The 12,144-nt window shown below is 38.6% G+C and overlaps 1 protein-coding gene across 5 annotated transcripts in view; it reads right to left on the bottom strand.

The window, feature by feature from the left end:
* The window catches only part of LOC109055896 (histone deacetylase 5-like), an 85,152-nt gene extending 78,853 nt beyond the window's left edge, over window positions 1-6,299 (bottom strand). For 2 of the 5 annotated variants that reach the window (XM_042720759.1, XM_042720758.1), the window contains exon 1: window positions 5,997-6,299. The gene's annotated coding sequence lies outside the window, so the exon portion shown is untranslated. The remainder of the gene's footprint in view (window positions 1-5,996) is intronic. The other 3 variants (XM_042720762.1, XM_042720760.1, XM_042720761.1) reach the window with 2 other exon arrangements.
* Window positions 6,300-12,144: the final 5,845 nt, after the last annotated feature.

Consider the following 12,144-nt stretch of genomic DNA (forward strand, 5'->3'; position numbering starts at 1 on the left):
ACCGTTCAGGACATACCAGAATGCAAACAAACCCACAGTATATCACAATTTCACTCACTTTCAACATTCACTGCAATGTATCGTATCATAATTTAGTTACCGATATTGTGCCATTAAGGGTTATGGTATAGGCTACTTACTGCTATTTCAAGCGAAAACTCTGTAACACATCTGAAACACACCTTTGATGTAGTCACTATTACTCACCGCTTACATGGCACTTTACTCACTTGTTTTTGAACCTGTAATGTCCAGAGCAATCACAAAAATCACCACTCAAATGCACCAATGCATCTTGTGGAGAGGAGAGTGGATTTCTCAAAATGAATCTGGCTTTATGCCCCCCAAAACTGGCAATAATGCTTGTGGTATACTGTAGCCTGCTCACAGCAAATTCAAGCAAAAACCTTGAATAAGAGACCCATAACAAATATAAACCCAGAAAACTGCCAGATGTCTGTTGGGAAATTCTGTCTGTTCTTTTCAATAACCTGCTGAAATATAGACCAGTATAAAACAGAAATGTCTAAAATAAGCTGGGTGACACAGTTTGCCAAAAGACTGCTATTCCCTCACTCAATACTTCACTACATTTTGACAAAGAATGATATTCAGACTTGCACAGAGCTCTGTTGAGCAACACCACACAATCCAGAGCATTACTAAGAATTACTGTGAAGTTCAAATCAGACGTCAGAGAATCCAACAGGACCGCTCACAGACAAATACACACAAAAGATATGACTGCATACACAGAGGTCCGGAGGGAGGCTGAACTGTGTGTGTGTGTGTGTGTGTGTTATACGGTTAGTTCACCCAAAAACCAATATTGTCATTAATTACTCACACTAATGTCGTTCCAAACCCATAAGACCTTTGTTCATATTCAAACACAAATTAAGATATTTTTGATGAAATCCGAGAGCTTTTTAACCCTGCATAGACAGCAATGCAACTGACACGTTCAAGACCCAAGAAAGGTAGTAAGGACATCATTAAAATAGTTCATGTGACATCAGTGCTTCAACTATAATTTTATAAAGCTACAAGAATACAAAGAAAAGAAAAATAATGACTTTATATAACAATTTCTTGTCTTCCGAGTCAGTCTCCGCTGGATTTCATGAAAAATATCTTAATTTGTGTCCTGAAGATGAACAAAGGTCTTACGGGTTTGGATAGACATGAGGGTGAGTAATTAATGACAGAATTATCATTGGGATAACTGTCCCTTTAAGAACACGAAGACTAATGGCCTGACATCACCTGATAACTCATCCATCTCAAAGTCCTGACCACAATGCAACTAAAGCAACTAAACAATTAAAATAAACAACTCACTAGTTGATTCTAATTTAATGATGGCGCTGTATTCAGTCATCTTCTAAACTTAAATCTACAACTCTACTTATTCAGAGGAAGGTCTTGAGTGTTTGTTTTTTTTTTAAACCCGTGACCTTGACTGTTCTGTTGTTCTATCTAGTTTTTTGAAATGTAAAAATGCATCTAATATAAATGAATAAGAGACCCATAAGAAATGTGTCCATACAATAGGCTTAATATAATAGTGCATCCTTAAGACCTTAAATGAGTTTTATAAATATACTTACAAATATTACTATAGTGAGAAAGTCTAGGTTAGGTGCAAACTACAGAAACTGGATGCAAAGAAGAAGAAAAATGGCTGGTTAGGATTTTTTTTAAGTCTCTTTGCTCACAAAGGATGATTTCCTTTTTGTATACAATAAATACTGTGAAACATTACTAGAATTTTTATACTGTTTTGCTGCTTGTGTATCAATGTTGAAAGCAGCATTTACTAGAAATAGATCAGTTTTGTATTAATGTAGAGACATTTTATTCATTTAAATGTGCCCTTGCTGAATAAAAAAAAATGGCCTCAAAATTTTGAATGGATATTTGTATTTAAAATATATTATAAAAATCAAATAACATCCTACAAAATAAACATTTTCCATATTAAATACAAGCTTAGTTGGCTGCGAACTGAAACTCCTATAAATCCAAAGCACAATGACTGTTCTTGTCTTGTTTTTCAACACAAATGCAATGAGTTTTCCTTCAGTGCAGAGTCTGCAGGAGGCACGGCTACATCACCGTCTGCTTCCTGTCCATTTGATCCATACCATGCTCACAAGCTCATTACACAAAATCTTCCAGGAACTGGAGCACACACAGCTTGATTACTCAGTCACTAGATTATACATTGATCACTTGCCCCTTTACTCAACTGTTTCTGAGCCTGTACTGTCCAGAGCGATTACAAAAATCGCCAATCATCTGCATGAACTGAGGCAGAGTGGATTTCCCAACACTCAATCTGGCTTGAAATTTAGCCCTAACCATAAAAGTTTAAACACTCAACAGCCTGCTGAAATCCTGACAGGGAGTTGTTGGATGCCTCGGAGCGGCCAGGATCGTGAAAGAGGGTACAGGTCATCCGTGTGGCGTAACCACGGTAACATCTGTTTTCGACACATCCAAATATTTTCGGATTTCCACACTCCTACATTCCACACTCACCTCCTGGCTCAGAGGGGTTACAGTTAAGTGGCTGAAGGAGCTGGTGTGGCTGTGAGGTGGTGCAGAGCTTCAGATCTTTTCTCCGTCATTCTACACCCAGAGACTAGTCATTACTAGAACTCACCGTGTCATTCATATAGAACGCAAAACAGACCAGCATTCTGCATTCCATTCTGACAAACGACGTCGTAAAGAGAGGGTGTGAACGTGGACGTGTAGGTGAGGAACAAGACAACCAAAGACGTGGAACAAGTTTTTACCATATATATATATATACACACACACACAACTGAAAGAGCTACTGATGTCCAGTGCAAAAATCAACCTTTAAATGTTTCCTTTTATTTCCCCATTTTGAAAACAGAAAGCACTCATGAGTATCTATGCGATTATAAAGTACAATTACCTTACATTTACTACAAGCAAGCAATGTGCAACTCGGCTTCTCTGGAAGAGAGGATCAAAGTCCAAGCGCCTGTCAGACCAGATTGAGCCACAGAACAAACAGACAAAAATAGACAAAACTATGCATACTTTAAGATAAGAGCAAATGCAACCGAATCGAACTTCCAAAATACCACAGTTATGCAAATTCTTAATGCAACTGCGGTCGCCTAGTGCAAATATTTATCGGCTGCCTAATCACATTAGTTGGTCGGGACAATGTGAATTTTCTTGCTTCTATCTAATCCGATCCACATTAACTTGAATCTGTACTATCAAAGCAAAGATGTGATTAAGCCAATACAAGGACATTCTTTACTTCCATTTCTGCTCTCCTCACAGACTACCGCTGTGTCTTTAATACAGTGAAAATTTGTTTAAAATGTATTCATCCTCAGACCATCAAAGATTTAGATGAGGTTGTTTCTACATCTGAAGAGCTTCTGAGGGATTCAGCATTACATCACTTGCTCACCAGTGGGTCCTCTGCAGTGAATGGGTGCCGTCAAAATGAGAGTCCAAACACATGACAAACATCCACGCCACTCCTGTCCATTAATTAACATCTTCAGAAGTGAAAGGTGGCGTGTTTGTAAAAAATAAACCCATCTATTGATTCTGGCCAAAATATGAGTCCACAATCCAATATAATGCTTCCTCCAGTGAAAAAGTCAATCCCTTGTTGTCACAAATCTCTCACATCAAAATCCACCGACATATCGGTTTTGGATGAAGCATTACAATCGTTAAAGGAATTGTATTTTAGCCTAAAAGCAACAGATTAAAGCTAAAAACATCTTGATGGATTTTTTTTATTACAAACATACACCTTGTGGATTACTTGCATTACTCGTGGATTATAGTTATGTTTTTATCAGCTGTTTGAACTCTCATTCTGACGGCACCCATTCACTGCAGAGGATCCACTGGTGAGCAAGAGATGTAATGCTGAATTCCTCAGAATCTGATCAGATGTAGAAACAAACTCATCTAAATCTTAGAGGGTCTGAGGATGAATACATTTTAAGCAAATTTTCACTGTATTCAAGACACAGCGGTAGTCTGTGAGGAGAGCAGAAATGGAGAACAGAGTTTCTGGAGTAAAGAATGTCCTTGTATTGTCTTAATCACATCACCTTTGCTTTGATAGTACAGGTTTAAGCTAATGTGGATCGGATTAGATAGAAGCAACTAATGCGATGCTAAATTTCTCCAAATCTGTTTAGATGAAAAACTTATCTTGGAGTTAATTTTCAGCAAATGTTTCAATTTCGGAACAATTCCTTGAATATCAACACCTTAGGTTTACATCCAAAATAAAGAAGCTCAGCCCCAAGAGTATAATATGTAATGAAGCTGATTTGAATAGTAAATATATGATGTGGATGTGATTTTTTCATAATTTTCAAAATCTAAACAGGCCCATCAATGTACCAATCCCTAGACCTGTTGCTTCGCCAATACTTAAACCAGATTTTTTAAGGAACATTTTGTTTTTTTTGTCAACAACAGATGGTGGTCCTCCACAGATCCATACGCAGTGAAGAGGGTGTAGTTTCCTGGAAATAACTAATGGCTTCAACTCACTAATAAACGTGACTAAGGCAGATTGCGCTTGTATCCTTGAGCATTGTCATTTCCACTATCTGCCGACCCCTCTCACATCCTAGAGCAAACACAGCTTTTTAAGCTACTTTAATGGTTTTTCTAAACCACCCATTAAGTCAATAATCTTCTAAATGCATGTAAAAAAAAAATCACTACTTGAGCTCCTCCGAATTCAGACGCACCGCAATAAAGCGCCACTAAAAGTATTTGTTGATGCCGTTCAACTAGCCCAATTACTGTTACATAATTTAACCTGACCTGGCAATACTAACCTACAATGAAGTGTTATTTGTTACACCCATCTGAACTCATAACACAATAATGCCCCAATAGCATCGCCTTCCATTCACACAAATCTTGACGAATGAGCCACATCCTGCCTTTAGCCGAGAGAGAAATGTCAGTGTTGGTGCATGAGTGATACATTCCTGGGACTGCTGAAGTCATGACTCAATTTGATGAGCTAATCAGGAGAAAAACTGAGAAATGATTTGATTACTCCAAGTCCTCAGTCAACCCACTTGACAAGAGAGATGAATACACTAAACAGAGGACAACCTTGACTTATAACCTAATGATAATTATTGGAAATATTACTGCATCTAGATAGATAGATAGATAGATAGAAGAGAGAGACTAATACATTTTAATAAAACAACCTCTTATACCAAAGTACTTAATGTTCTCTCCAATAAAAAACATATAAGTTAAGGTCTGTCAGAGAAAGAATTCAGCATTTTAGCTATAATCATCATCTAGAGAAGGTATGCTGCAACCAAGACACATAGATATACAGTATACATGAATCGCAGATAAAAAATACTCCAGACATCTTTAGTTTATTTTTTGAGCACTGTAAGTGACCATAGCCTGGCTGTAAAACAAAATGACAATCTCACTCGAGCGAAATTCTGATTCTTTTTCATTTATAGTTGCGCAATAAAAGAAGCTCATGATGAATATGATATAATCGCTTCTTCTCCTCCAGCTCCAGAAACAACATCTGCGCTAGACTGGGGTTCAACCCGATCAACCTTCAAATGACTGTCCAAAACACTCAGATAAGATACTGGGAGGCTGATGGTCTTGAAAATATTAAACTCATCCCGTCAGGCGATTCCCACGAGTAAAGAAATGGCGATAGTTTTGCACTAACGCCAGGAACTCGGATTAAATCTGACAAACTCTTGATGTTTGTTTAAGCTTGTCCAGGCTGGAAACTGCCAGTGTGCAAGAGGTGTAAAGCTGTCTAAATGCACTACAAACTCAATCCGCTGTCAACCTACCGTGTTTCCCTGCGGGTGAGACCGCTGCCTGTCGGTGGGTGTCAAGCCCAGGAGGGAAAAGACTGAACATAAACCATCACTATCAGACGATGTAAATGTTTCTTTCTACTTTACCTGATACTTGTTGTCGTTCCGACGCGGCGTCACGGTCCGTTTTATTTCAGCGCCTGTCTACCACTTTATCACTTTTGCAAAGCTATTTTCCTCCTCTGTTCATGAAAAGTACAAATTTTCCTGCCTCAACTCTCTTTCCTCCATATTTGCAGCTTCTCCACCAACAACAACACTAATGACGTGCTCTCGACGCTCACGTGACCACGGCTGTGAGTTCTAAAAATAGCGCGCGACACGACAGATTAGAACCCGCAGAGCGGGTCTCGTGGGTCTCAAAGACGCCGAGCTGAAGACCGCTGTTAATTATGATTATGTCTGGGGTTGCTACAAAGCATGGCCCCAGTTTACCGGGAGTTTTCTATTTTTTTTTCACATATGTATTTTTGAACAGGAACTAAACTGGTTTTAGGGAAGAGGGCGCCCCCTTTCGATAGGCTGTGGAGGAGTGCGATGCGTGGGGAGAATGTGGTGGGCGAGAGAGGATGCGTGTGCCTGTTTCACTTATAACATTTTCTTAAAGGTGCTGTGTGCGATTTCAGCCGTTTTCACGGACTTATGCCAGACTAAGTCATGTTGTTAAAGGTTCTGCCATTTTACACTAATTAAAGAAGTACACATCACTTCTGAGTAATATGATTAAAACGAGGCAGACACGCATTAGCTGAAGACTGATTGGCTGATAAAAAAGCGGACCACTCTCTTGACTCTTCCATATTCCACTATTATCTTATAAAGAAAATATTTGTGTAATTTTCGAGAAATTATAGAACAAACTAAAAAACCATTTGAATAGAAAACGAGTCATAGTTTTAATAGAACAAACTACAAAACCATTTGAATAGAAATCCCAAAAAAATGACCTACACGCATCAAAAGAATGAGAAGAAATAAGGGCGATGATGTCATTAAAAAAAATGTCAAGTTATAGTGCTGCAGAGATATCAACCTTAATTAGCATTAGCATTACTAGCCACGGCCCGACAGGTGTCGTAATACCAGTTTCGGCCATGGGAGGCGGTATGCGGGCAATATACCCACCAGCCAACCTGCAATACACGAATAACTCGCACGGCTTGTGGGCGTACTTGAACCTGATGTCAAGCAAACCGCGCTCGGAATCACAAATCAAATCCGATAAGAAAAGGAGCCGAAACAGAGTAAACATCGGCACTGCTTTCCATCGCTGGAGACAACTGATGGGACTTGAAAGAAATGAGCTTCGACTCCGAACTTGCAACATTTCTTTTGGATTGGTAACGTAAGTAAGATGCTGTTAGTATTTCGCTAGAAGTTTGTTTTATATGTTTGCGTATTTTTTTTTCGGGAAGTTATAACATAGAAATGTATCGAAGGCTGTTCGATAAACGTGCTGTGGCTAACCGTAGCTGCGTTTGATAATTAGCTAGCTATAACTTACCCACAGATCAGATCCGGGTTTTCACCTGTTATCTACCAAAGCCCGTCTCTACCAAGCTGATGCTAAAATGTAACATTACCTAAGAAGCTTAAAAATGTCTTCGATGATAATGAACCCGAGAGAGAGAGAGAGAGAGAGAGAGCGCCCCGGCTGCGCGCGCACTCACTCACTATATTCAGAGCGGTCAAGTTTTTGAAAGCGTGTGAAAAGAGTCAATTGCGTGTGTCTCGCGGTGAATGCTTGAGAGTTGGCAGCTCTGGTTACGTTGGTTGGCGCTAGCTTGGTCAACATCAGCTGTCTGATGTTGACCAATGATGTTGACAGAATGCTGTCTGTCAAATTAATTTAATTCAAATAATGTGTATATACAACTCAAAATGTAATATGAAAAAAACGAATATGAACATATTCACTGGTAAAGGTGAAGGGGAGTAGCTTGAAGATGTCATGTTTCAAAATCACTTGACATCACCCAACGTTCCTCTGGAGGCAAAACGTCCTTTAGGCTTCGGCTATGGCTCTAGGGTTGTTTGTGAAGGTAGGGGTGGAGCATAGAGACTATGCCGTTTCTCGTTTGTTACTCTAGAGTAGACCAATTCACTTTATTGAGGCATATTGCCCCCCATCTGGTATGGAATGTGGAGTATGACTTGATTTTTTTGCCAGACATACACATGGCTCCTATTTGTGTGATTTTTGTGGTTTTATATGACAATTTGTTGAATTTTTTTGTTTGTTATCTAGTCTTAGTTTTAAGGGATAGTTCACCCAAAAATTATTATTATGTTTTTGATGAAATCCGAGAGCTTTCTGACCCTATAGACAGCAACACAACTGACACATTGAAGGCACAGAAAGGTAGTAAGGACATTGTTAAAATAGTCCATGTGACATCAATTGTTCAACCTTAATTTTATGAAGCTACGAGAATACATTTTGTGTGCAAAGAAAACAAAGATAATGACTTTATTCAACTGTTTCTTCTCTTCCGCATCATCTGATATCACATGAACTATTTTAATGATGTCCTTACTAGCTTTCTGAGCCTTGAATGTGTCAGTTGTGTTGCTGTCTATGGAGGGTCAGAAAGCTCTCAGATTTCATCAAAAATATCTTAATTTGTGTCCCGAAGATAATGCGTGTGCATTCCTCTGCTTGTAAACAAGGCACAGCGCATGCGTGCTCTACGTCAGCAGCATCAAGTGGCCAAGACTGACACGGAAGAGAAGAAAGCGTATAATAAAGTCATTATTTTTGTTTTCTTTACACACAAATGTATTCTTTTAACTTCATTATATTACAGTTGAACCACTGATGTCACGTGGACTATTTTAACAATGTCCTTACCACATTTTGGACTTGAACGTGTCAGTTGTGTTGCTGTCTATGGAGGGTCAGAAAGCTCTCGAATTTCATCAAAAATATTTTTTGAAGAACTTACGGGTTTGGAACGACATGAGGGTGAGTAATTAATGACAGAATGTTCATTTTTGGGTGAATTATCCCTTTAAGTATATAATTAAAAAAATATATTAAATAGAAAATTATATAAAATCTGTATATATGTGTGTGTGTGTGTGTGTGTGTGTGTGTGTGTGTGTGTGTGTGTGTGTGTGTGTATACATATAGTTTAGAATACAGCATCTTAAAATGACCACAATGCAACTTATTAGTAAAGCTTTCCGAACATGGGAGATTCCTTTCAAACTGAGTAATCCTCTAGTCTGTACTCAACCAAAGCTTTCTGGCTGGAGAGTAGTGAATCTTTGCGTAGGTTTTGCATCCTGCTAGGGTTTGACATCTTGACCCCACACCCACCTGCATTGTGCTTATACTCTATTCATTCAAATGCTGCAATGCTCTCGAATGAGTTTCTACATTGGTAATGCTTTTGACATTTCGTTGTTATTACCGTTTCAGGAGGTGGAACTACGGCTTTTTGTTCGTGGGTGGTTCATCTTAACAATTCATTTCAAGTGGTTCGCTGTTGTGTTCTCCACTGTGCAATTACCCTACATATCGCTAAGATCACGTCTTATCATGGTGGTCTCATAAATGCACTCTCTCTCTTTCTCTCTCTCATATGCACACAGTCATAGTGGTTGTTTACTCTGCTCTGCACACTCACCAGGTTGCCATGGATGCATCTGGCTTGCGTGCCTCATTCTAGTCCACAGGTCACTACAGAGCCATGCCTTAAACATAAACACATACGCTTATGCACGCCTGCACATACACATGCATTCACTCTACGCTTACACACATAAACACAGTCGTTGCCCTTAGACTTCAGACTGGTCAAGAGTGAAGCAGTGCATCAGAGCAGACTGGAATTCCAGGCAAAGCGGGAAACAGATCTCTGTGTTTCTCGTCCCAGCGAGCAGCAGATAGTTTGCTCTTTTACGTCAAAGGCTCATTCATGTGAAGGTGGTGTGGAGCGATCGATGTGCACATGTTGACAGATAAGAAAAGCAGCTAAAAATAAACCATCCACAGCAAAATCCCTCCACCACCTCACCGCCGCAGGGACAAACACATGAATTTTTGTTCTCTTCCTGGTACAACAAGAGAGAAAACAGGATAAGAGGAGGATGAACGTAGAACAAAAATTGAGGAAATGTCACAGAAACCAGCCCTTTCTGTTTAGCAGTAACACCTAGGCCTACAACACGCTGCAGGAGGGAAAAAGTGTATGTTTAAAAGTCGCAGGTATGAGGTTATTGCATACATTTAAAAGCATATTTGCTCTTAAAATGTAAGAGTTTAATGGGAAAATGGAAGCTGTTTGAGCATAGCATTCTTAAGTGAATTCCTATGGGATTTCTTGATCCAGAGCCTGGTAATGGCATTAATGGGCAGTCCAGTGGGTAACAATAACAATACTGCCATATTAGAGCTGAAAAACAATGCAGCCTTAAAGGTGTAGTTTACCCAAAATTGAATATTCCATCATCATTACTCACCCTCAATATGGAAGCCCGTTTTCGCCATGCAAAAATTAAAAACTGAGAAATTGTGACTTCTAATCTCTTTTTTTATCCATTTTCTATCGATTTTATCTCTTTATCTACTTTTTTTTCAAGGAATATATCTCACAATTCAGACAAAAAGACCAAACTGAGATATAAACTCAGTTTACTACACTAGTACTGTATATAAATTCTGAGAAAAAAAGTCAAAATTTAAAGTTATTATCTCACAATTATTAATTATTAATTTGGGGGGGGGTGCTTTGGCAATAGAATATACAAAAATAAAATGGTAATTGTGACTTTCATCCTTCTGTGGAATACAAAAGAAAATATTTTGAATACATTTACATTTATTCTTTTAGCAGATGCTTTTTTCCAAAGCGATTTACAAATGAGGAGAACAAAAGAAGTAATCAGAGCAACAGTATTAAAGTAATTTGACAAGTCTCAGTTGTTCTAGCATAGTACACATTCAAAGGTTTTTTATACTATTAATAAATAAATAAAATCAAATAAATAAATTTGTCCAAAATGAATATAATGGAACAGAATGGAACAGAATAGAATAGAATAGAATAGAATAGAATAGAAGTAAGTGCTAATTAATCAGTGAAGAATGTTGGTAACCAAGCAGTTTTGGTGACCATTGACTGACATTGACCAAAAAAAAAAAAAAAAAAAAAAAAAGCACATTTCTGAAAATATCCTCTTTTATGTTTTACAGAAGAAAATCATACCTGTAACAACTTCAGGGGGAAAAAACAGCAGTTTGGATGGCACCCTTGGGAACTGGAAAATTTCACAATATTAAAAGTGGAAATATAAAACTTCAAAATGATCTATCACTATTTCATGTTACTATTTTAACTATTTTAACTGATTTGCAAAATGAACATCCATATGCAACCCCCCCCCCCCCTCCCCCCCCCCCCCCCCCAATCCACCTCTACTAGTAAAATTGAGATAAAGCATAAAATGTAGCTATAAATTACTTGAAAAAATTAAAAATTGCCAATCCAAATCTTTAGGAGACTGCTCCAGCCTCACGTCTCTATGGAGAACCATCTCAGTCCTAACAGTTATGACTCACCATTAGCGCACTGAATAAAAGCATGAAAACCTCCGCGGTCGCATCTGTGACGTTATCCCTCACTGAGATTACGGACATCTATTATTTAGTAGCCTCTCACACTATAATAGAAACACACTGAGGTTATTGCACATGCTTTACTTACATAAGCTCCATAAAAATATTTACATGCATCCACTCCTACATATAGGTTACATAGCCTATAATGTTTGCTTGTTATTTATTTATTTATTTATTTTCTGTCTTGGGTTTAAAAGCGTCCAGAGAAAGAGGTTATTAGGTAAAGACAGACTTGATAGGCCTAACTACTCATGCGGTGTTATTCAAATTACAAAATGAATTAAAATAAGGAAGTCATTATTTGGACTCCACTTGTGTCTATTTTCAAATGTGCTCCTTTGCATTTTATTTTTAGCTGTTTTCCTGTCTTCCTTCTCTCGGTTGTGTTGGAGTGCAGGGAGCCGGCTGTTGTCATGGCGACACGACACGTCGCGGTGTACGGCAGGTTACTAGTTAGCAGGATAGCGCGCTCTGGAAGCAAATTGAAACACCGCGTCCAATTTAAGCTCCCTAAAACGCTAACCAGTCTCTCAAACAAAAAAATCTACCAGCATGACTTTGCTGAGGGGAGCGGGACCACGCAATTCCCATGCATATTCATGACTGCGG

This window comes from Cyprinus carpio, chromosome B3, assembly GCF_018340385.1.
Source record: "Cyprinus carpio isolate SPL01 chromosome B3, ASM1834038v1, whole genome shotgun sequence".
Lineage (NCBI taxonomy): Eukaryota > Metazoa > Chordata > Actinopteri > Cypriniformes > Cyprinidae > Cyprinus > Cyprinus carpio.